Source organism: Lucilia sericata, unplaced genomic scaffold (genome assembly GCF_015586225.1).
Source record: "Lucilia sericata isolate MDLA Ls3-8-SP2 unplaced genomic scaffold, ASM1558622v1 Contig000034F_arrow, whole genome shotgun sequence".
Taxonomy (NCBI): Eukaryota; Metazoa; Arthropoda; class Insecta; order Diptera; family Calliphoridae; genus Lucilia; species Lucilia sericata.
Genome location: NW_023994072.1, coordinates 607256 through 630318, shown reverse-complemented (window position 1 = coordinate 630318; position 23063 = coordinate 607256). Strand labels below are relative to the sequence as shown.

Genomic DNA, 23063 nt, shown 5'->3' with positions numbered 1-23063 from the left:
GTCTTTTTGTCCTTTTCACAACCATAAATTGTTATTTTTTCAATAATTGCTGAACTAGGACCCAAACATATGTTTAAATAATTCTTGTTTAATTCACTTTACACCCACGTTAAAATTTAATAGTATGTATTACACCCATCACTGATCTACAGACACAATTACTGCAATTGTTTTTCGTATTATTTTTGTATGAGATTTTGTGAAATGTTGCTGCTGACGGCCAAAATTTGCCAATTTTGTTTTACTTTTTTGTCATCTTAGCTATTTTTTTATTGTTGTTTTTGTCAACAACAGATTGTATAAATTGGTTGACAAATAAAAAGGGTTAGCAACTTTTAATTTACAAATAAATTTAGTTATTTGAGTATTACAATGGGATTTAGGTAATGAATTTGATAAAAAAAAGTGTAAATAGAATAAAATCTACAAAATTATTGTAAAAGTTATTATATTAATATTGAAATTATTTAAGAGATTTAAGTCAAGAATCAAGATAAGTCTTTAGAGCGAAATTTTGTCAAACGAAGTTTTGAGACCCAGGTTGAGGGTTAATAAATTTATACAAAACTATCGGTGGAAACTGCTTTAAACGAAGTTGTTCACTACACAGGTGAATCCTTCGATAGCAAACTGTATACACTGGCGGTATGCATTGACATCGAAGGCACAACGTGCACACTGATACTCTTATCCAATCCCTAGACCAGTTTTATGTTGACCGGATTCTCCGTAACTGGATCAACTACATGCTAAGGAACAGATGGATAAGCTGCGAGATGTACGAATGACGAAGTGCTTTACGTGAGTAACTGCATATCTCACGGTGATCTTTTTCATCTACTGGGTGAGCAAAAATATAACGACTCACCACCGCCCCTTTGTGCATCTTACACGCAGGTTGCAATTTATGTAATGCGAAATGTAGGAGAACTATAGGCATGAAATGGGATCTCAGTCCTACTATGACAAATTGACTTTATATAAGTGTAATTAGAACAATTCAAGTTTATGCTTAAATAATCTGATGGACTGCTTTAGACTAAAAGTGTAATATCGAACTACTACAGGGAGTTCAGCGTACATGCTGCTTGGGTATAAGTGGTGCCATGTGTACTACTTCTGGAAATGTTGCTAGATATTTCACCCAATCAAACATATTTAAGATATGAGGCGGTGCTTACAGCCGAACGCCTTTTTACTTTAGGCGAACTGTCCAAAAGCGGTTATAGGACACGTCATAAATGTATATTGGACATATCGTCGGATGTGCCTGATCACATACTAAACACAGAATATGTCGCAAACTTTGAAACGCTGATCCCAGATAGAATGTCTTGGTCAAGCGGAACACTAGAGCAAATACCGGTAGGAATTCGTTGTTACACGGATGGCTCTAAATTGGGAGACAAAGTGGGCCTAGGGTTCTGTATTGGAGACCCAGAAACAGAGCAATAACGGAATGTGTAAATTGGATTGGAATAAATATTGCGCCCACAACCCTTAATATATTTACCGACAGCCAGAAGGCAATTAGGGCGATATTAGGTGATAGAATTTAAATCTAAGACCATATTTAATTGTAAGAAAGCTTTAACTGAATACTCTCCCAGAGGTAAAGTTTACATCATATGGGTGCCAGGCCACTCAGAAGAGCTTTAAAGGGATGGGAGCTCGGGATAGTTAACCTAACAAACGCAAAACCATTCGACGCAACAAAAGCTGAATTAAAAATATGGGTGAAATAATCCCATAAGGCCTCTTGGAATAATGAAACATGTGGAGAGGACAGTGAAACTCTGGAGCCCTTTCTTTGCCACTGTCAGGCATCCGTCGAAGTTAGAAGTATCTTGGAAGTGATGTAATTCCGAAAATAACATTCCTGACTAACACTAATTAGAAAATTCTTAGGAATTACGTCCAGGAAACTGAGTTTCTGAACATTGAGAAATAATACATTCAGTGAACAATTTTTTTATGAAAAGGAGCGCACAACAGGCACTATAGTGGCCTAGGTGTATTTCTTCGGATTTAATATATTATACATCCTCCTATCAACCTAACCTAACTACATATCTACATTCTTGTTTACATAGAAGTACTTTAATAACACCTTATTAATAATGTGTTATATAAATATTTTCTAATTCAATAGTCAGCTTCTGCGTGAAGGTATGGAAGCTGTATACGGTTTTTCATACGATTTACATTAACTGATTTTTCTAATTACTTGTAAGCAATTGTGGTAAGTACTTGCTTCAATGACACCACCATTTTAAAATAATGAATTAGAATGCTATTGTGTAAGTAAATATTAGCATTTTAACCTCTTACTTGGTAATTCAAGTTTTTACTGGATACATACTGTTTCCACTATATATTGAAATTGTTACACATTTCAAAATACTTAAATATCTATATTCTAAAACAAACAGACAACTTCAAAGTTGAAATAACGCAATTTAATTTCAATAATCATTTTGTCTATTGCAATTTTCATTCCATCTGATTAGAATCTACTTAAATGGCATGTGGTAGTTAATTCATTCATATTACAAAATACAAATAAGTTGAATATATTAAAAAAAGCAATATTGGCGGTAAATTGTTTATTTATCTTTATCTCAATTGTAATGTTCTACATTTTCGTTTTTGACCAGATGTTGTATATGGTTTTTGGTTTGTCAAAACTTTTAACATCTAAATAACAAGTAATTAACAAATTATTTTCATTTATTTTTAATATGGCAACACAAAGCTGCAAAATGTACATTTCAAACAATTATATTCAATTTGGTAATAAAATAATGGACGACAAGTATGGTTGATGTGGTGGTATTTTGAGTAAAGATAATAGAATATTGTTTAGAAATTTAACTACAAAAGCTTTTAGGAAGATGATCATTTTGAAAAGATCATGGATCGCTGAATTAAGACAAGTTTAATAAATTGAAATATGTATTTGTTATTTTGTGTAAAGAAAGAATGAGAAAAACAATATTGTGTTTGTGGAAAGATAATACTGATCTCTACTGATATCTCTCTCCCTTTTGTATTCAACTATATAAAGAGAAGGAGCTTTTTGTGGAAACAGCATTAGTCATACGTTGTTGTTGTACATATGTATATCCACTTGTAAATTCTGATTCCCTTAACAACTGCTCAATTTACAACATTCTCACTTGGATTCGGTATAAGCCAACATTTACCTTAATATTTTATTCATATTTATTCTTTTGTGAAACTTTCAACAAACTTACAACTTGAATTATAGAGAATTTTTTATTAAAACCTGTTGAAAGGGAATAATTTCATACATTCATACGTTCTTATTTGTAAAAACTCAAGTTTCTCCTGATGCTAAATTCAAGGTCTTTAACGCATTAATAACTTCAGAGATTCTCAAATCATGCAACAACAACTAAAGGATTCTTTGTAATAGGTACATAATCTGTAGTACATATTATTAGGAAATACATAATTTAAGAAATTTAATGCAAACATTTCCTTGAAATAGTCCCTGTGGCCAGATTAAACTTTTGTATGCTTCGGTTATATTCCTGCGACAGAATACTTTGAGAATCCCCGCTTAATATTATAGATGTGCTTGTCTGCTGGTATATTTTGCCCTTTTTTGTACTGAAGCCTTTTGAAAACTGTCGTCTTATTATTTTGTTTCAAGAAAAACTATTTGTAACGAAACTGTTGTTATTTTTGATAATAAAATGTTTAAATTGCCAAATAGATTAAATCATTAAGGCATAACATTTGATTCTTAAAATTTTTCAATTAATTTGTCTAGAAAACAGTGGAAGCTTAACATTGAAAATAAAACTAATACAATTATCTTGTCCGCAAAAGGCATTATCTGCAGATTCCAGAATTTCTAATTCCTTAATAATTCTACAGATTACGTAGATATTATTACAAAGAATGTTTTAGTTTTTAGTTTAGCATATATGATGAGGGATGATTGGACCGCGAACACTGTCCTAAGGGACGACGTGATATCAATCTATAATGATGGCAAAAAGACAGAAAGGGGTACGGGAATCCTCTCCGAAATACTGAGTCTTCTACTGTCTTTTCGACTACCTGATACCTGCACGGTTCTTCAATCATACATATAAATGTACTTGGACTGCCTTCCATAAATCAAGGCTCGTAACTCCAATTGTATTAAGTCGAAATGTCTTCTCAATTGTATTCGATCATTGGCACAAATGACGCTACATCACGTTGAGTTGATATGGGTTCCAGGACATGAGGGCATCCGGAGAAATGAAATATCTGATGAATGCGCAACCAAAGGGTCCCACTTAGACTTAACCCTTGCGCAAAGGGATATTCACACTACCCTGGCGACCCTATCAAAAATTATGAACGTATGTGCTTAGCCATATTATAACTACTGCAGAAGCTGTTTGGACGAAGAAGAAGTGCAATCGGTACAACACCTTTTATGTGACTGCCCAGCCTTACAAGAGCATAGAGTTGGTAGAGCTCTTTTCCATAATCTGGACCGTCTCAGAAATGCGTCACAAGTAAACATGATCGGTTTTATTAAGAATACCGACAAGAACCAAATAGTCAACGAAATTAGGGAGGGAAACCATTCTCTCAACATAAGAGAATGACAATTCTACCGGGTATCACAATGGGCCACAAGACCTTCGAGCTTAGCATCTAAACTTTAGATTTATAAAATTAAAAAGTGCAGTTAATACATTTGACACATGAAGCCTTCTTTTAGGTATTCTACTGTAGAGCTTTCGCCTTTTTAGTTTTGAAATGCAATAAACAACTTGTTGTGTATCGAAATGTATAAAGTCTACTTAAAACGCAACGAGGGCTGTCGATTAAGTTGGTTAAATCTATCATAAAGAAAGTCGCTAGCATAGAGTGATTAATTTTGTAAACAGCTTGAAGATACCATTTTTCGAATAAACGTGATTATTGTCTTTGAAAGTTTAAGAGCTGGAAGTTCGTGACTTAATCGATTTCAGGATTAAGTTCTTCGAACAAATGAGTTTGCCAACAAATCGAACTTTATCAGACTATCCTCGTAAATACCACCAGCAGTGTCTTTTAATGTCTTTCCCTAGAAAGACATTTTTAAATATTTTCCAAAAAGGGGACAAAAACTAAAACAACTAACTACCAAGAGTATCCACCTGAAGGTACGGGTATTCATAAAACGCAACAAAAGGAATTAAACTTGATCAAAGTAACTTGTACTCATTACCTGTGACTTGTGATTACTTCGATTCTACACTATAACTTGTTGTTGGCGTTAAGTTTTCTCTGTCTTTTTTCAGTTCTTCTGTATATTGTTGGAATTAAATTTATTAAGGATTAAAAACTTGTACAAGGAACCCAACAACTAGTAACAGGTCTTCGGTATTAAATTGTGTAGTAGTAGTAGCAGTTTTTTCCTGCACTTTTTTTATTAGTTTGTGAAACTTTTCTTTTAACTTTTAAGAAGCGAAAGTTAAAATTTACTTGCTCCATACAAGAACGAGTATATTTCGTTTTCTTTATTGGCATTTTGTAAGCAAAGAAAACTTTTAGCTCTTATGCTTAAACAGGAAAAAAATCAGGAATAATTTTAAACGAAATTGTCAAGTTAAGCGTGTAGAGGAGCTTGGGAGAGCGGTAGGTAGTGGCATGGATTAATTCGTAATGAAAACTTAATTCATAAACATGACAACACTTTATTTCTCATTTAGTTTCGACGAAAACTTTTAAATTGAAATTTAATATTTCTTAATCTACTTTTTTTTTATAGAACAAAAGTTAATTACAATTTAAAATCACTTTAAGCTTGCAGATATATTGAAATTAATTAGTTTTTTAAATAGGCTTTAAATTCGTTTAATTTATTTTCATCATTTATTTAAGAGATCTACACGATTACCGAGTTAAAAAGCTAATATAACATTTCACTACTTACACATTGGCATTTTGATTTATTATTTTATAACGGCGATGTCATTATAGGCAGGTTCTTACCACGCTGCTTACAAGTAGGGTGTTAAATATGTCATTACCATACTGTCTTGCAAATAGGCAGTTTAAGACTTATATATGTATGTATATATCAGTTATTGCTAAGCTAAGACGGTATAAAGTAGTCACTTAAAAGATTTTGCTGGATATTTAAAGAAAAATAACCAAAACTGCGTTAGAAAATGTATAATATCTAATTTTTTTTAAATGATAAAAAATTCTCATTTCGGAAGTTTCAATTCCTTATTGAATTAATAATCTGAAATTATACTTCTGTAAATTTAACTTCAGAAGAAGAAAAATACAATCTTGTTTATCTCTCTTATTGTTAAGAAATCTGGAAGAGATTACAACCAGAAAAGCAGCAATAACCTCTAACAAAGAGTGTATACACATACTTCTTTACTTTTATTTTTAAATGATATTACGAATAGAAGTTTAAAGACTTTTTACTATAATATGGACTAGTCTAAGACTTTTAAATTGTCGCTAATCTACAATTTAGTCTAGGGACTAGTCTATGAATTGGAATTTGGATTAGTTACCGACTATTCCTATAGACTAGTATATTATCTAGTCTTTAGAGTGGTCTAGTCTATAGACTAGTTAGTAGACATATGGACAAATCTGGTAGCCAAATGCACTTGTTTATTGACTTATCTACGGGCTAATACAAATGAATTGTTAACTTTGAAAGTGCTTCATATTGATAAAAAAATTCCTAAAGAAATTGAATTTGGTATAATTTTTTATGCTGTTTTGTACAATCTGAAAATTCCATTTGCCAACCCTGTTCCACATGTTCTTTCTCATCACACAATCCAAGTTAATTTAATTTTACAGCCCTATTTTTATAGATTTTAAATTAAACGCCTTTGACTTGTTTTATTAATAAATAAAAAAAAAAAACAATATAAATAATAACCGATGAAAGTTTAATTATAGAGAAATAAATAAAAACAAAAATCGATAAAAATCAAAATTAAACAAAATAGCCTCAAGTTATTAATAAAATATAACAAGGGAAAATACATTTTCATCAAAATTTTATATGAAACCATAAAATTAAGATTATTTTGGATAAAAATTTAACAGAAGTCACACACTTTCAGACGACAACTACAACAAATTGCAAAAAAAAAAGCAGAAAAAGAAAGAATTATTAATTTTTTTTGTTGCTTTATATTTATTAACAAGAATAATTTGAACCAAGAATTCAAAGGCAAAAAGAGATAAAGTTAATTATTTAAGTCAACAGATGGCACCGAAATACATAAATAAAATCCATAGATACAAAAGAAATAAATTTTAAATTAAAGAAACAAATATAAAAAAACAAATAAACTAAATCAGTGACCGGCCTTTTAAGCTAAAAGAGACTGAGACGCTAAACTATAAATTAAAAAAAAAACTTTTTTAGAACAAACAATCAAACGGTTAACTTTAAGCTTTCAAGCAAACCTTGTTTTAATAATTTTTAAAAAAATATAGGTTTACGGTTCTCTTGTTAACGACCCCAGCTTTAAATTAAATCTTTCTAATTTAACGAGAGTGTGAGAATCTCGTCAATATTTTTATGTTGAAAAAAATGAGGGATTTACTTTGGAATTTAGCTTTAAATATTTAATGATGAAAAGAAATTTAAGTTTATATTTGATTTTCTTTTAAATAATTTAAAAATTTATAACCCTTTTTTTAAAACAAAAGTTGTCTAATTAACAAAGTTTTAAAGTTTTTATAATAAAGTCTTTGTAATAAAATTTCAATATTAACTGTTGTTTTATTGAACAATTGAATAATTCTGTTTTAAAATCCATAAAAAAGAACTTTCTTTAAAGAAACTTTGTTCGTTCTGAAGCAATTCTTTCAATTAATCTTTTCAAATTTATTAATTAATTCAATTACTTAAGCTATGTATACACGGTTCTTATATCTTACAACGTTGGCACTAACATGTGCAGAAAATGTCTAACAACAGTGTCAACTTACAAATTTTGTCTTGCAATATTGTCAGTAATGCCTTTTTCTGACAACGTTGCAAAACAAAAATTGTAAGTTCACACGACTTTTTTTACACATTTTGCTGACAACATTGTAAGATCTGACAACCGTATATCACAGCTTTTAGGAACGTTGGAATTTAGAAAATAGTTTTTAAACTTTTTAATACATTAAAAACTTAAAGGAAGTTTCAAATAAATCTGAGAGTACGTTCACACTAAAGAAATATTTCAACATAAAAGTGTGACCACAAAATCAGTGATGCTTTGAACTTAAATATAGGAAAGGCTAGATTTTTATACTTTTAAGAAAAACTAATTTTAGAAAAGATTACACAGTTCGACAAAATTTGAAAAAAGTCGAAACCCTGAGACCAAGTTATACTTTTCTAAAGGACTGAGCAGCGCTGCATCCGAATCTGATTTTCTTCATCACATCTGAGATTTGAGGACTCGAGATATCGTGTCCTGAAGTTTGAAAAAACGTCAATTTTGCCCTTTATGATACGTTATAACAGCACCAAGACAACTTTATTTATTAGGTGAAGATATCTCGAAGAAGAAATAAGATACATATGTCAGATATTAAGACTTTATTTTAAAGAATTTCTACAACACATTCAGATCGCTTACATTTTATAAATAAGTTGTCTCCAAAAATGGCCTTTTTTCAATTCGAATCCTAGATGTGATTCTGAGACGATATTCGGAATCAGCGCAGCTCATTCCTTTAGAAAAGAATAATTAGATCTCTAGGTTAAAAATTTGTCGGCCTGTGTTATTAAAAAGTTTGTCGTTATCAGCTCTTGCAAAATCCTCTTAAAATTAAATAAAGTATTTGCTAAAAATGGCAATTATCTAGATCGAAGCCAAATATTTGTTTAATGTGAACGCATCTTAATAAAACTATTTAAGAAAAAAGTATAAAATGAAACAATCAAATCACATTAATGTCCAAAAATATAAATTAAACAAACAACAAAAAATACTTAACAATATTGTTAAATAAACTATTAAATAAATAGATGATAAAGTAGTGACTGGCAATGATTTAAAATCATTTGACTGAGACGTTTTGGCTTTGGAATAAACTCCGGTTAAAAAAAAAGAAAATTATCTTCATTTCATTCCACTCGTATTGAACATAAAAATAAAGAAAAAGCTAAAAAAGAAGACAATGATAATGGTTGAAAGGGGAGGGCAATGGAAGAGACAGAGAAGTTCGATAAAATTAAAACAAAGTTCAAATGATTTTATATTTTGTAGCTTTTAAATGGTGTTTGTATTTTGCTGGCACATGTTTTTACGATGATGATGGTGATGATTTAGTAGATGATTGTAATGGTTAAGATGACCCAGCAGTTCGACAAAGAGCCAATGCATCCGAAAAACACAGTGATCTCCACTAACATCTAACCAACTGATTAACTCTAATTCGTTTTTAGTAAAGGTTGAATTCTTTGTAAACGAGGGTGAAGATAATCGTCACTTTACTGTCCCCTTTGAAAGCGATAGTGGACACTTAAAAAACAAACTTAAGATTTTTGTCTGTCTCTTCGTAATCTATAGAGTGACGACTGACTTCCTCGTAGGACAAACACATGTTGAAATAGCTAGTCACCTGTGCAGTCAGTGGCTAGGGCTAACCTTAAGTGGTAGGTTAAATATGTACCTCGGGACTGTCCGGCCGAACTGTAGGGTGAAGAATGACAACAATTTACAAGTAAATAGTTTAGTTAACAGCATGATTACAATTGCGAATGATGGCGACAAGCGACTGGACGTGAAACACACATTTGACGTTTATGACTATGACGTTTATGTCAAATATTAATGCAGCTCCTTGCGGTATCATATGGTCGGCCATGCCCGACAATACATTCTTATTTCTTTTTAATATTTTGAAAATATTTAAATACACAAATCAACGCAGGCCTTATGTCAGTTATTTTGTATGAAAAGTGCCACGCCCACCTAATCTAATCCGCCCAGGTTTGGTATGAGATTCCACCATATTAAGTAACATATTCATAAAAATTTTTATATTTCTAAGTGCTTTTTTTCAAACTAAATTTGTCAAGAAGACCACTGTGTGCCGTAACAAATTTTACATCCTACTTTATAACTTTGATGCCAGTTTTCTATGATGATAATCTTAATGTTGTTCAATTTATTTCCGCTAAAACTAATTCGATCAATTAGTTGGTATTTTGTTAAAAAACACAATATTTCTCTTTCTACGTACTTATTTTTTTATAAACAACGAATTAATCATAAATAAACACGATTTTAATTTGGGTTGCGATAAAGAAACATGAAGTTAAATTTTACTTTTTTTACACTTTTATCGGTTGCTTCTAAAACTTTCAACTTGTACCCGTAGAAATATATGTCTTGGTTTTTTTTTTGGGAAGAAAGTTCAGCGATGAACAAAAAAGATAAATAATTAGTTTTAATAAGAATTAATGGGAGAATGGTGTGATTTGGTAGATTTTTTTATAAGCTGATTTAATTTGGTTAGTGATATTTCGAACAGTTCACCTATATTTACAAGAGGTCAGGTATATTTTTTTATTGTAGTCAAGATAATATAGCAGTAAAATAAAGACTAAATATATATAATATCTGCAGTTACGATAATATAAAAATCTACATATATTCAAGATTATAGTCTAGTCCAAACTGATTTATTGTCCATATATAATAGAATTCAAGACTATAAAATGATCTTTACTCCAGACAGTAGAATGAACTTTAACCAAAATGATAAACTGATCTATAGTCACGACTATAGGCAAAATTATAGATTATAGTCTGTAAAATTACAGACTATAGTCTATAGTCAAACTATGGACTTCTTTATAGTAAAGACTAAATACTAATCAATAGTCAAGATTAAACAATAACCTATAGTCGAACCTATTGAATAAACTGGGGGGTTACTCTGTAACTCGATTCGAAAGCAAACATTTTATAGACTGATTTATAGTCCACATTATGAACTGATCTATAGTCCACACTATAGACTGATCTATAGTAGAGATTATTGATAGGCAAATCTTTGGTACAGACTGTTGACTGATATCTATATTCCAGACTATTGACTCATATCTGTATTCCAGATTATTGACTGATATATATTTCTGACTATGCTAATCAAGAGTTCTGACTTTATACTGACCTATAGACCAAACTATTGAATGGTTTATAATCCACACTATAGATTATAGACTGATAGTCCACACTGATCTATATATAGTCCAGACTATAGACTGATCTATAGTCTAGACTATAGACTGATATATAATTCAGACTATAGACTGATATATAGTTCAGACTATAGACTGATCTATAGTTCAGACTATAGACTGATCTATAGTTCAGACTATAGACTGATCTATAGTCCAGACTATAGACTGATCTATAGTCCAGACTATAGGTTGATCTATAGTCCAGACTATAGGTTGATCTATAGTCCAGACTATAGGTTGATCTATAGTCCAGACTATAGACTGATCTATAGTTCAGACTATAGACTGATCTATAGTTCAGACTATAGACTGATCTATAGTTCAGACTATAGACTGATCTATAGTTCAGACTATAGACTGATCTATAGTTCAAACTATAGACTGATCTATAATCCAGACTATAGACTGATCTATAATCCAGACTATAGACTAATCTATAGTCCAGACTATAGACTGATCTATAGTTCAGAATATAATCAATACTATGATACAGACATAATGCAGGTAATATACTGATCTAGAGTCTATAACATAGATTTATCTATAGTTTTGATTATAGACTGTAGACTATAGTCTACGATACTCTATGATATATTTATATTAATCTATAGTAATGATTACAGCTTGATTTATTTTGCTGACTGCAGGCTGATCTATAGTCAAATAGACTATAGATAATTTACTCAACTATTAAAATTTTTAATTTTTACGATAAGAAAAATATTCGAAAATATTTGTTTAGATAAAATACTTTAGTTAAGAATTTATTATTAAAATATAAATATTTTGATTTATTAGATTTTTTTATCATTTAATTTTAATTAAGCACATTAAATGTCAACAAAAATTTATTAATAGTAAGCATTTCAATATGAATGAGACAGTCGGGGGCACATTGGCACTTTATTGTTTATAAGTTTGTTTTGTATGAAAACCAGTTTTGCAATTTATAAATTTTTTCTTTTAAAACGTTATAATCCTAATATATTTATGTACTTTCTATTTTTGTTTTAAACTACACAAATACAAGGGAGTACACTATTAAGCTATTAAAAGTTTTCAAACTGAAAACTTCAGTTTCTGGAAAATTTTAATGTAAAACTTTAATTAACAAATCTTAATTAAAAAATTGGCACCAAAACATTACTCAACTACTGCTATATAATGTATATAGTAATTAGCAATCGTTGACATATCCGTATTATAGTAAGTAGTGAAGTTTTTATATAAATTAACGCAAATTCATGTTCCTTTAAATTTCCACAATATTTTTTTAAATAAACCACCTACACATAAAATCTATTTTTTCATAAAAGTAAGAATATGACAAAAACATGAGATGAGAGTACAAAAAAGCCTCTGGAGATAACAAGTATAAAATTTATAAAACATATTTTTGTTGGACTTTGCGTAAATATTTCAAGGTTGTTTCTAAGTATACAAATAGCATATATTATTTAGTACCTTAATAAGTTCATAAAATGTAATGCGAAACATATGCAAATATTTAAATTTAAATATAAAAACTCATGCCATTTTTTTTTTCTTTTATCTAAATAAGGTATTTTCTTCACAACATAAAATTAAAAAATTTTGCAAAAAATCTAAAAATATATGACAAGAATTTTACACTTTTAAAAATTATTATTTTTTAGGTATTTCTTTGAAAAAATAATAATAATTTACACTAACTAATACTAAAAATAGATTTATAAAATATAAATAATTGGTTTATAAAAACAAATCATGACTTGAATTTTTACAAAGTCACGAATATTGTTTTGAAAATATTTTCTTGTTCTAAAATAATTGTTTAGAAAATAGTACAGTGGACGTCCAATAGTACGTATACTCTTTATTACGAATGTCCAATAATACGAATGGCAAAATTGTTGCATTGTCTACTCTATAGTACGAATAAAGTCACAATTTTTCTGTTCGATAGTACGAATAACGCATTTTTTATGGGAATTTTGGTTTTATTTACGTATGAATGAAGTTTTTATTATGTTTTTATTTTATTATTTCGGTATCATTGACCTTAAGCTCAGTAATTTTGAAGTTTTTTGTATTTATTACAAGTGTTTTGTATTTTTAAAAATCCTATACACACAATTTACTGCATGTATATTTACAAATCAACAATTATTTAGTGTTATTAATTTATTTTATTGGAATTTTGATGACCCAAGAGAAGAAATTAAATTGGATGATAACGCCAATGAGGAAAGTATTTTATTAGTTCCCGACAATAACTCTGCTGAGAACAATATTAAAGCCTCAAAAGCGCTGTTATTGAAAAAGCCGTAAGAATCATTTTACAATGTAATAAACATCGATGTTAAATGATGGATTTTTTAATAAGTAAAATGATATTTATATAAATATGTAGGTATGAACTGTTAATTTTGAAAGTAAAGTGACTCCACATTCCAAACAATGGGTTTAAGGATAACTATTCTAATTTTTAAGAGAAAATTATAAATTAGAGAATTGTGGTATATTCCATTCAAGTTTCTAATAAAAGTTTTATGTAATCTGAACATTTTAATACATTTTAGAACACATATGTAAATTGCAAATTGTCTTTGGCACATATCTTTTTAAAAACATTAAAATTTAAATCCTTCTACATATATCTCATTTCAACCATTGGACTCACGATACTTTCAAAATTAACAATTCATATACGTAAATATGTCCCTTTTATGCCTGTTTATGTACAAGAAATTTATTTAAAATAATACACATTTATTATATTTTGTTCCGTTATGTAATTTTTCATGAAAAATAAAACAAAAATAAATAAAATCCAATATTTTATGTGTATTATTTGAATTTAAACATACAATAATACGAATTTTTCGGTATTACGAAAGGGCCTGACACTATATAATTCGTACTAGTGGACGTCCACTGTACATTTTTTTAGATACTTCATATGACTGTTTGTTGTTGTTGCGGTTGCAGTCATTGTGTTGATTTACAATTGGATCAAAAGACGCTAGTATTCAAAATAAATTTGAACAGAATGGATAATATAGACTTTACACGTTCTAGTTTGACCCTGAACCCAATGATTTCTCTTCCAAACTGTTCTGTGGAAGCGTTATGAAGTCGACACTCGTTCTGTGGAACGGTTCTGCAACTGCTCTTTTAATCAATCATTGAAACATAAGTGTACAAGATATGAGACTTTAGTCAAACTGTCCAAAGGCGATTATAGGACACTTCATCAATATATAAATACTAGACACATTAGAAGGCTATACACAAACATCGGACGTATCCAATCGTATACCAGTCACAGGATAAGTCGGAATCTTTAAAACACTGAAAAACTTAATATTAAAGCGAATACCCGTAGGATTCCGTTGCTACATGGATGACTCTAAATTGGGGGACAAACACCTCTGGAGTTTTATATCGAAAACCCATAATCCGTCTACTTAATTTTAACTCTAGCTTTCAGGCAGAAGCCCAACCTATAACGTAGTGCGTAAAATGGATTAGAATATATATGGCGCCAACAGGGGTTAACATAATTACCTACATACAGCCTGAAGGCAATTAGGGTAATATCGTGTGATAAGGTTAATCTAAGACCGATACAATATAAAATTTTTCATGAATTTCTAAAAAATATTTAATGAACTCCACATTTATAGAAAATTTTAGAGAAATCGTCTAATCAATTAGAGCTTTTTATATAGAAGTCTTGCACCAATTCTTTTTCTAACCTATAACGAAGTGCGTAAAATGGATTAGAATATATATGGCGACAACAGGGGTTAACATAATTATTAATTAGAAGTCTTGCACCAATTTTTTTTCTATGAAAAGTTTAAAAATCTTTCCCGAATTCGAATTCCATATGAAAAAATACCCACATCCCGGCTTTGTAAATAAAAACCCTAATTACAACCAAAATAAATATCACATTTAAGTTATGATTTTTTGTTTTGTCTGCTGCGGAGATCATATTTATTTTATTTGAAAACAAATATTTGCTAAATATGCTTTATTTTTGTTTTCACCGTCTTTTTTTATCAGTTTAATTAAATTTACACATAAGTAAACAAATAACACCAACAACTATGAAATATTTAAATATAAAAATAAAATGAAGTCAGAGTTTTATATTCGGCCATGCCGAATCTTATATACCCACCATCAAATCAATTTCTATAACCATAAACAGGTAAGAGATGTTATATGGGGGGTAGAGTCAATTGTGAACCTATCCTCATCGGTTTTATACAACAATTATTTGTCGCTTAAGTTGTATTTTTAAGTAACTCATAAAAGTTAGTCATTTTATGAAGGAATTCTTAAATAGGGGATAGGATCAGTTATCGGCCAATCTTCATCAAAGGCGGTAGGAAGATTTCAGTTCTCATAAAAGTTGTTTATATGAAATTTCTTAGATTTTCTGGTATTATTAAGACTGTAATGAATCATTTCGTGAAGAAGAGATTATCCCTGTATAATGGAGTCAATTATGGCCCGAATCCTCCTAAAATTTTGTAGAACGATTTTGGTTTATACAGATCTTGTTCTATCGACTTTCGTCGCTATAAGGAGGCATTTTAAAATCATTTTTGAATGTAAATCAAATTCGGTAGAAAGATTTTGTTTCATACAAATCTTGTTTTGGTCAAATCTCATCACTGTATTCGCATTTTTAAGCCAGTTAAAGTAATTTTCTGAAGAGGACCTTATGAGGGGGTGTAGGGGTAATTATGGATCGTCAATTATGGACCGATCCTCACAAAAGTTAGTAGAGAGATTTTAGCTCATATAGAACTTTTTTATATCGAATTTTATCGCTTTACTCGCATTTTTAAACCAGTAATGAACGTCAAGACATTTTCTGAAGATGATCTTATACGGGGAGTGGGGTCAATTATGGACCGATCCTCATAAAATTTGGTTAAGAGATTTCGGTTCGCCTAAGACTTGTTTATGTGGAATTTCATCCCTATACTGATATTTTTAAAACTGTTAAAACTGTTACCGGGGGCCACTTATATGGGGGCTATGTGGACCGATTTTGCCCAACCTTACCTTTAGGGAATATTTGTGTAAAATTTCAATCTCTTTTCGTTCGAACCCTATCGTGCTTTCAACAGGTCCCAGAAGATATATACCTTGGGTATATATTTCGCTGTGTTACAAACGGAATGACAAAATCAATATACCCTGCATAATTTTTGATGGTGGATACAAAAACAATAAAATTAAGTTGAATCATTTAAACGATGTGTTTGAATTGATGTTAATTTAAATGGCGAAACAGTTACAATAAATTAATTTAAGAATCAAATAAAAAGTTTATGAATATTTTTTTTTTGGATTTTTATTGTTATTTGTTCAAACGAATTCGTGCAAATATTTTAACTTTTTTTGCAAATTAAAAGCTATTTTTTTAACAATACATACATAGTTATAAAAAAATTGTAATTTGTTCTGAAATTTTTTTAAACGAATATTGAAATCTCTTCATTTTTTAATAAAGCGAAGAGAACTAGTTCTGTAACAGGTTATTTGGGGGTAATGGGTGTGTCTAAAATCTGCAATATTTGGTAGAAATGCAAACCAATCGGTTTGCGAATGTTATAGGTAAAATCGAAATATAAAACCTTTATCACTAGGGTTCAAACTAGGTTCCAACGTACACAACATCTTTAGTAATATTTCAAGCTTAATTACATTATATTTTGTTTAATTTATTGCTCCTAGTCTTTAGTAATAGCTTTTTTAACTAGAAGTGAAAGAAGTTTCTTAAAAAAAAACTTTTAATTTACCTTAATTGATGGCGGTGTTGAAATTAAGTTTGTCTGCAAATACAAGTATTCCTTTTTGAACGTATTTAATTTTAAATATATTTTCTTTATTTCTTTGTTTTCTTTTACCACAAGATTTTTAAACTTGAGATGTTTTTTTTTCTTTTTTTTCTGTTTTGTATGACTCTTTCATAAAAGAATTCGTTTAGCACAAAGAGGTGTCAATACACAATAATTTCTTATTTTTTATTCTTATTCCTCGTAATATGTGTGGTAAGAAATATTTCAATATATTGCTGTTTATATTGCTTGATTTATTAACTTTATTTTCGATTATTCTATTCGTTTGACGACGTTTTTATTTTGTTTATTATTTATTGATTTATTTGAAAAATAATATTTTTCCACAATACAATGACTTTTTTATATATGTATATTACAAAAGTTTAATTCGATTAATATTTCACAGTACTTTTTTTCATAGATTTTTTTTATTTTTGAAATATTTAAAATATTCGTAGAATTTCTTCTTTAATTTAATTCTTCGTTAAAACTTTTTTATTACTTTTTAAAAATTTCGATTTTCTTTTTTTTAACTTTAATTTTTAAATAATTTATTCCTTAATTATAATGCCTCTAAACCCTTTGCAAAATAAAAATCCCGGCTTAAACTCTAAAACACGTTTACCGAGCCTACGTTGTAAACACTTTAAATACCGATCGTTAACTGGTCTCAAACACCTTTTCTTACAATCTTCATTCCAATTGTATAAAGAAAAAAATATACACATTTGTAGACATTTAACTTACGTTACGTTTTTAAATTCTGTAGACTTTTTTGTTTAACGTTAACGTTAAGAGTTAAAACGTAAGACATGTCTTACTCTCCCTCTCTGTTTATGGGTTTTCTCAAAATAACAAATATTTATTTATGTATATCTTAGAGATTCATACCTGTTGATATCTAACTAACAGATATACACACACCTTTAATAATATTCTCAGTAAGCAGAGATTCATAAACGGTTTTTATAAATAAAAATATCTCGATATATGGCTCCAACAAATTCTAGCCGCGAAAGACATTCCAAATTACTCACTGAAGAATTAAATTATTTCTCAAAATGTATTGTGTAATGTGTCTGATGTTATTCTCTATAAATTTGTGGAATAATATAGAAGTATAACAGTTGTAATTCGTATTTCCATCTACCGATTGCTTCTCCGCCTAGTTGTACACTGAAGTGATGTTTCTGATGCATATCGGAAGATATCCAACGGGACTTCGATGATCATTATAAAGCTCAAAAAGTCGAAGTGCTTTACGTGAACACCTGTCGTGTTTGTCTTATTTCACCGTGGTACTTTTTTCACCACAGGCTTTATACGACAAAGGGGCGGTGGCCTTTGTATTTCTTACACGCCGATGGCTACTGTGACCATTGCTTCTCCGTTGCTGGAATGGACCGAAACGAATCCATCAAATAAGCCGGGGACTTTTTCTTACTTACTGAGAACACACTGTGATAAATATGGCATGAACTGTGTAAACCCTGAACATATCTGGACCTGGAAGGAAAATTCAATGGTATAACTGATATAAGATATCTTGCATCCTTGCAACCACACAACCAGCATACCTCTCTTTCATTCGACACACTCATAGAGAACAACATCCGACACACTAACTCTAGGTATACGGGTGGCTAAGGTCCGTATACTCCTATATTCATCGCGTATCATATACACTTAACACCAACTCATTTCCAACGCTTAGCCCGAAATTCTACCCTGCGGGCTACCGGTTCACGTGGTACCAGATTATGTGGTTCTCTGGTTCAACCCCATATCAAATCATTCCAAGGAAAGATCTAATATCATCAGCATTTTATACCCCGGCAGAATAGAGGTACTGGTAGCAACTGTTTTCCCCACCATTGCAATAACACCAAGCTTAGGGAATTTGAACAAGGTAACATGCTCCCGGGGGGGGGGGGGGGGATTATAAAGCTCAAGTAAACTACAGCTCTCAACAGCGAGTTTTTTTATAAAAATTTTGTAAGACTGATTTACTTTTCGACAACTGTAATGGTTCCCTACACCGAACATTACCGGCCAAATAATCCAGAAACGAACCCCTCCCTTAAGAGATATTCGTAAGATAGAAACAGAATTCATCGGAAAATTGGATTTCATGGTTAAGCTGGTGTGAATTCAGCCGGTTTCATCATATTAATGAAATTGTATTTCATTAATAATGGGAATATTTGTTCTTTTAATTTTATAATTCCCACTAATTGAAAAAATTGTATATTTTGAGTTAAATATAAATGATATTTTCAGGTCTCCTCTACATATATGTTATTAATCGGAAATTGGCTATAAATACTTTCTTAAATTCAAAAGCAAATTCATATTTCGACTTAAAAGAAAATGCCACTTTTAACACCGATTAAGTAACTCTGATCTATAACACAACAGCTCTCTTTCTTTTCTCTTTGTTAATCTCCACAGTTATTTATTATTTTTATATCTTTTTGATTGTTTGTTTAAATATTTGTTTCTCCCTTCGTGTGAATGAATGAATTTTTATTCTGTTTGTCATTAAAAATCACTACAATAGAACCTGGTGCAACGTACCTACTACATAAGTACTACAAACAATACAATGGAAACAATAAAATTACCTGTCTATCTGACTGGCTGGCTGACGCCCGCTAAATAATTTATGGATGATTCTTGAACTCATTTCTAATCTTTTACATTGAACTTAAATAATCATCAGAGGTTGTGTAAATAATGTGAAAAAGCAAGTTTTTCTAGGAATTTTAAACACACATAAAATGTTTAATTACAGCAACTATTTAATAGATAATTTTCCCAACTAACACTCTTCAGTTCTTTACCTTAGGATGTACTCTCTTTCACTCTCCACCTCTCTTTATTGATCTTTCTTTAAAAAATTGTTTTTTGATAAATAAAAACAAACACTCACTTGTTTAGTTATTTTTCTTATTGGAATACCGATCGATTCATTGTTTAGTTGGAATCATCCTTTAAACCGGTATTGGAATGGCATGGGAATGTGTAGAGATCTTCAAACAAACCTGTTTTTAATTTAATATTTTTGTGTTGCATTGGCATAAATTTTAAAATAAACTCTGTTCATTTGAATTATTAATTTGTCATTTCAATTTTTGTTTTCTTCTTTTTAAATCGATTTTGTGTTTTTTTATTTTTTTTTGTTTATATCATTTAACCTGACTAAATGCAGTCACTCAGTTGAATTCATATTAATCCTAACTTTGTTAGTCAAAGTTTTTATTGTTTTATTTATCTTTTTAAGCAATGATTAATTGAGAATTTAAATAATTTATAATAATTTTTAAATTCAAAAGAATTTGTATTTATAATAGAAAGTATTTTTTTATTTAAGATTAAGTTTTAACTCCGTTTAAAATGTTGATAAGTTAAAAGACAAACAATAAAATATTTTATGTACGAGGGTCGTAATAAAAATTTTAAACTTCCTTGATTATCAAAAAAAATACTTATACGAATACGAATATAGTGACGAAATTCGTCACACATAAGTTTTATCCGAGTCAAAATCTCTCTATCAAACCTTATATGGATCGGTCAATAATTGACCCTACCCCTCATATAAGGCCTCCTTCAGAAATGAATTTTACGTTAATTACTGTCTTAAAAATACTAGTTTAGCTATGAAATTCGACATATAAGTTGTTCTATGCGAGCCAAAATCTCTCTATCAAATTTTATATGAATCAGTCCATAATTGACCCTACCCCCTATAAAAGGTCCCCTTCAAAAAACGACTTTAACGCTCAATACTAGCTTAAAAATACAAGTATAGCAATGAAATTTGTCATAAGTAAATCTCTTACAAGCAAAATACTCTCTAGCAAATTTTATATGGATCGGTTCATAATTGACCATATAAGGTCCCCTTCAGATAATTACTTTAACGCTCATTACTGACTTAAAAGTACGAATATAGAGATAAAATTTGACATAAGTAAGTTTCATACGAGCCAAAACGTGCGAAACTTTTATAGGAACGTAAATCGTCCTACCGAATTTCATGCGGAAAGTGTCGGGAATTGATATTCGATGTTAACATGTTTTATATGAACCAAAATCGGTCTAAAAAAATTATGAAAAACGGTCAATAATTCGCCCTAACTCTCATATAAGGCCCTCCTCAATAAATTTGATAAGTAATATCGCCCTGATGTTTATAGGGGAGCATTCCTTTTACGGCATACGGTTTGATGGTGGGTATATAAGATTCGGCACAGCCGAATATAGCACTCTTACTTGTTTAACTATTGTACTGCACATTTTATCAGTACAACAAATATTATAGAAGTCTAAATTTTTGGGCTTACCTTCATACAAAACAAATCGCTTCATCTCTAGTAAAATGATTAACTCTCCTTATCAGAATATTTAGAATTTATGAGTCATTGTAGACTCGAATTTGACATTAGACTAAAATGCTTTTGGTTACAGTATACGGTATATATTTGACATGTCGTTCGTGTAATAGGTCAATGGAACATTTGATAGGAACTAACGGAACTTGACACATTCCCTACCCAGTGAACTCAGATGTTTTTTCGGTATGAATTTAAACTCTAGAGTTTTTGATTACCGACTTAGGGATTTGTCTTTATATATATATATATATATATATATATATATATATATATATATATATATATATATATATATACATATATATATATATATATATATATATATATATATATATATATATATATATATATATATATATATATATATATCAACTAGCTATACCCAGTGTGCTTTGCTACCCTAAAAACAATATAAATAAAACCCGCGATTTAAGATTTTTCTTCAAAAATCTTAATTCTAGCGCTATTAGTTATACGAATTTTTATTTAATTGCATATGGGATGTACCATAGCCCCTATTGATAGTCCGCAATATCGGTATGGTACCTTTCATGTACCAGGTACCACGGCCGATGTAGAATGTTCATATAGATGTTAAAGAGCTTCGTCCAAAATTTAAGGATTGTAGCTCTAATAGTTTTCCAGATAAACGATTTTTTGTATTTACCCCGCTCAAAATGCAACTTACACCAAATTTAGGGGCAATTCTTTCCGTCATAAGAGTGTCTCTATCATAAATTCTAAATAAATTTTCCAATACATTTCTGTTTTAATTGTCTATAGACATTATGACACCGCCCATAGATATAGTAGCACTTGATTGTATGTAACAATGCCCATGAGACTATTTGACGTGTCTTAACGACCATGGACATTATGACACGTCATCTACAGTAAAGAGTATAAATGCATAAATTTTAATGAACATCTACATACGTTGGATATTCCTATTCCAATCGATTGTTGTCATACAGCATTAAAAAATCGTAGATAAGCATCTCAACTCCTTTAAATCTGAAAGATAATTGTTTGTTGTTTGTAACCGATTACGGCTAATAGGCCATTTATTTTTAATAATTAAATAAGAAATAATAAGATATGTTCCCAAAATCTCTCTGGAATGAGGTTGTTGTTTTTGTAACAGTTCGACAGTGGCTCATAGTTCTTTCCTGGTTAATACATCAACAGCTGTCGCTGGGTTGATAATCTTTGGCCGAGTATAACTCGGGTCGTTTTGGAGCGAAGTCGTGAGCACTGGCCATAGCCAGATGTAATGATTATATAAATACACATAGATCTGATCGAAGTTTATAGTTTACGTGAAAAATTTATATTCGTTTAAATTAAGACATATTTCGAAACCCTTTTCTATTTACTGAACATTTTTTCCTATAATAATAAGAGGACAAAAAACTTTATAGAATGAATAAAAGTAATGCTAATTAAAAAGAAAGCAGACATGCAATCCAAGTCAAATATAAAAGGGATTTTTAACTAATTTTTATTTAACTTTTCCACCGCAATTCTTTAAAAACAAAAGTTGTCGAATGTATAACA

The 23063-nt window shown here is 30.0% G+C and overlaps 1 protein-coding gene across 3 annotated transcripts in view; it reads right to left on the bottom strand.

Annotated features, from left to right (window-relative positions):
• Positions 1-23063, bottom strand: part of LOC119612223 — a 185628-nt gene that overhangs the window by 142497 nt on the left and 20068 nt on the right. Inside the window, exon 1 of one of the 3 annotated variants that reach the window (XM_037967986.1) lies at positions 17065-17785. The exons of the other annotated variants lie outside the window; for them this stretch is intronic. The gene's annotated coding sequence lies outside the window, so the exon portion shown is untranslated. Of the gene's footprint in view, positions 1-17064; positions 17786-23063 lie in introns of those variants that run through there. 3 annotated transcript variants of the gene reach the window in all.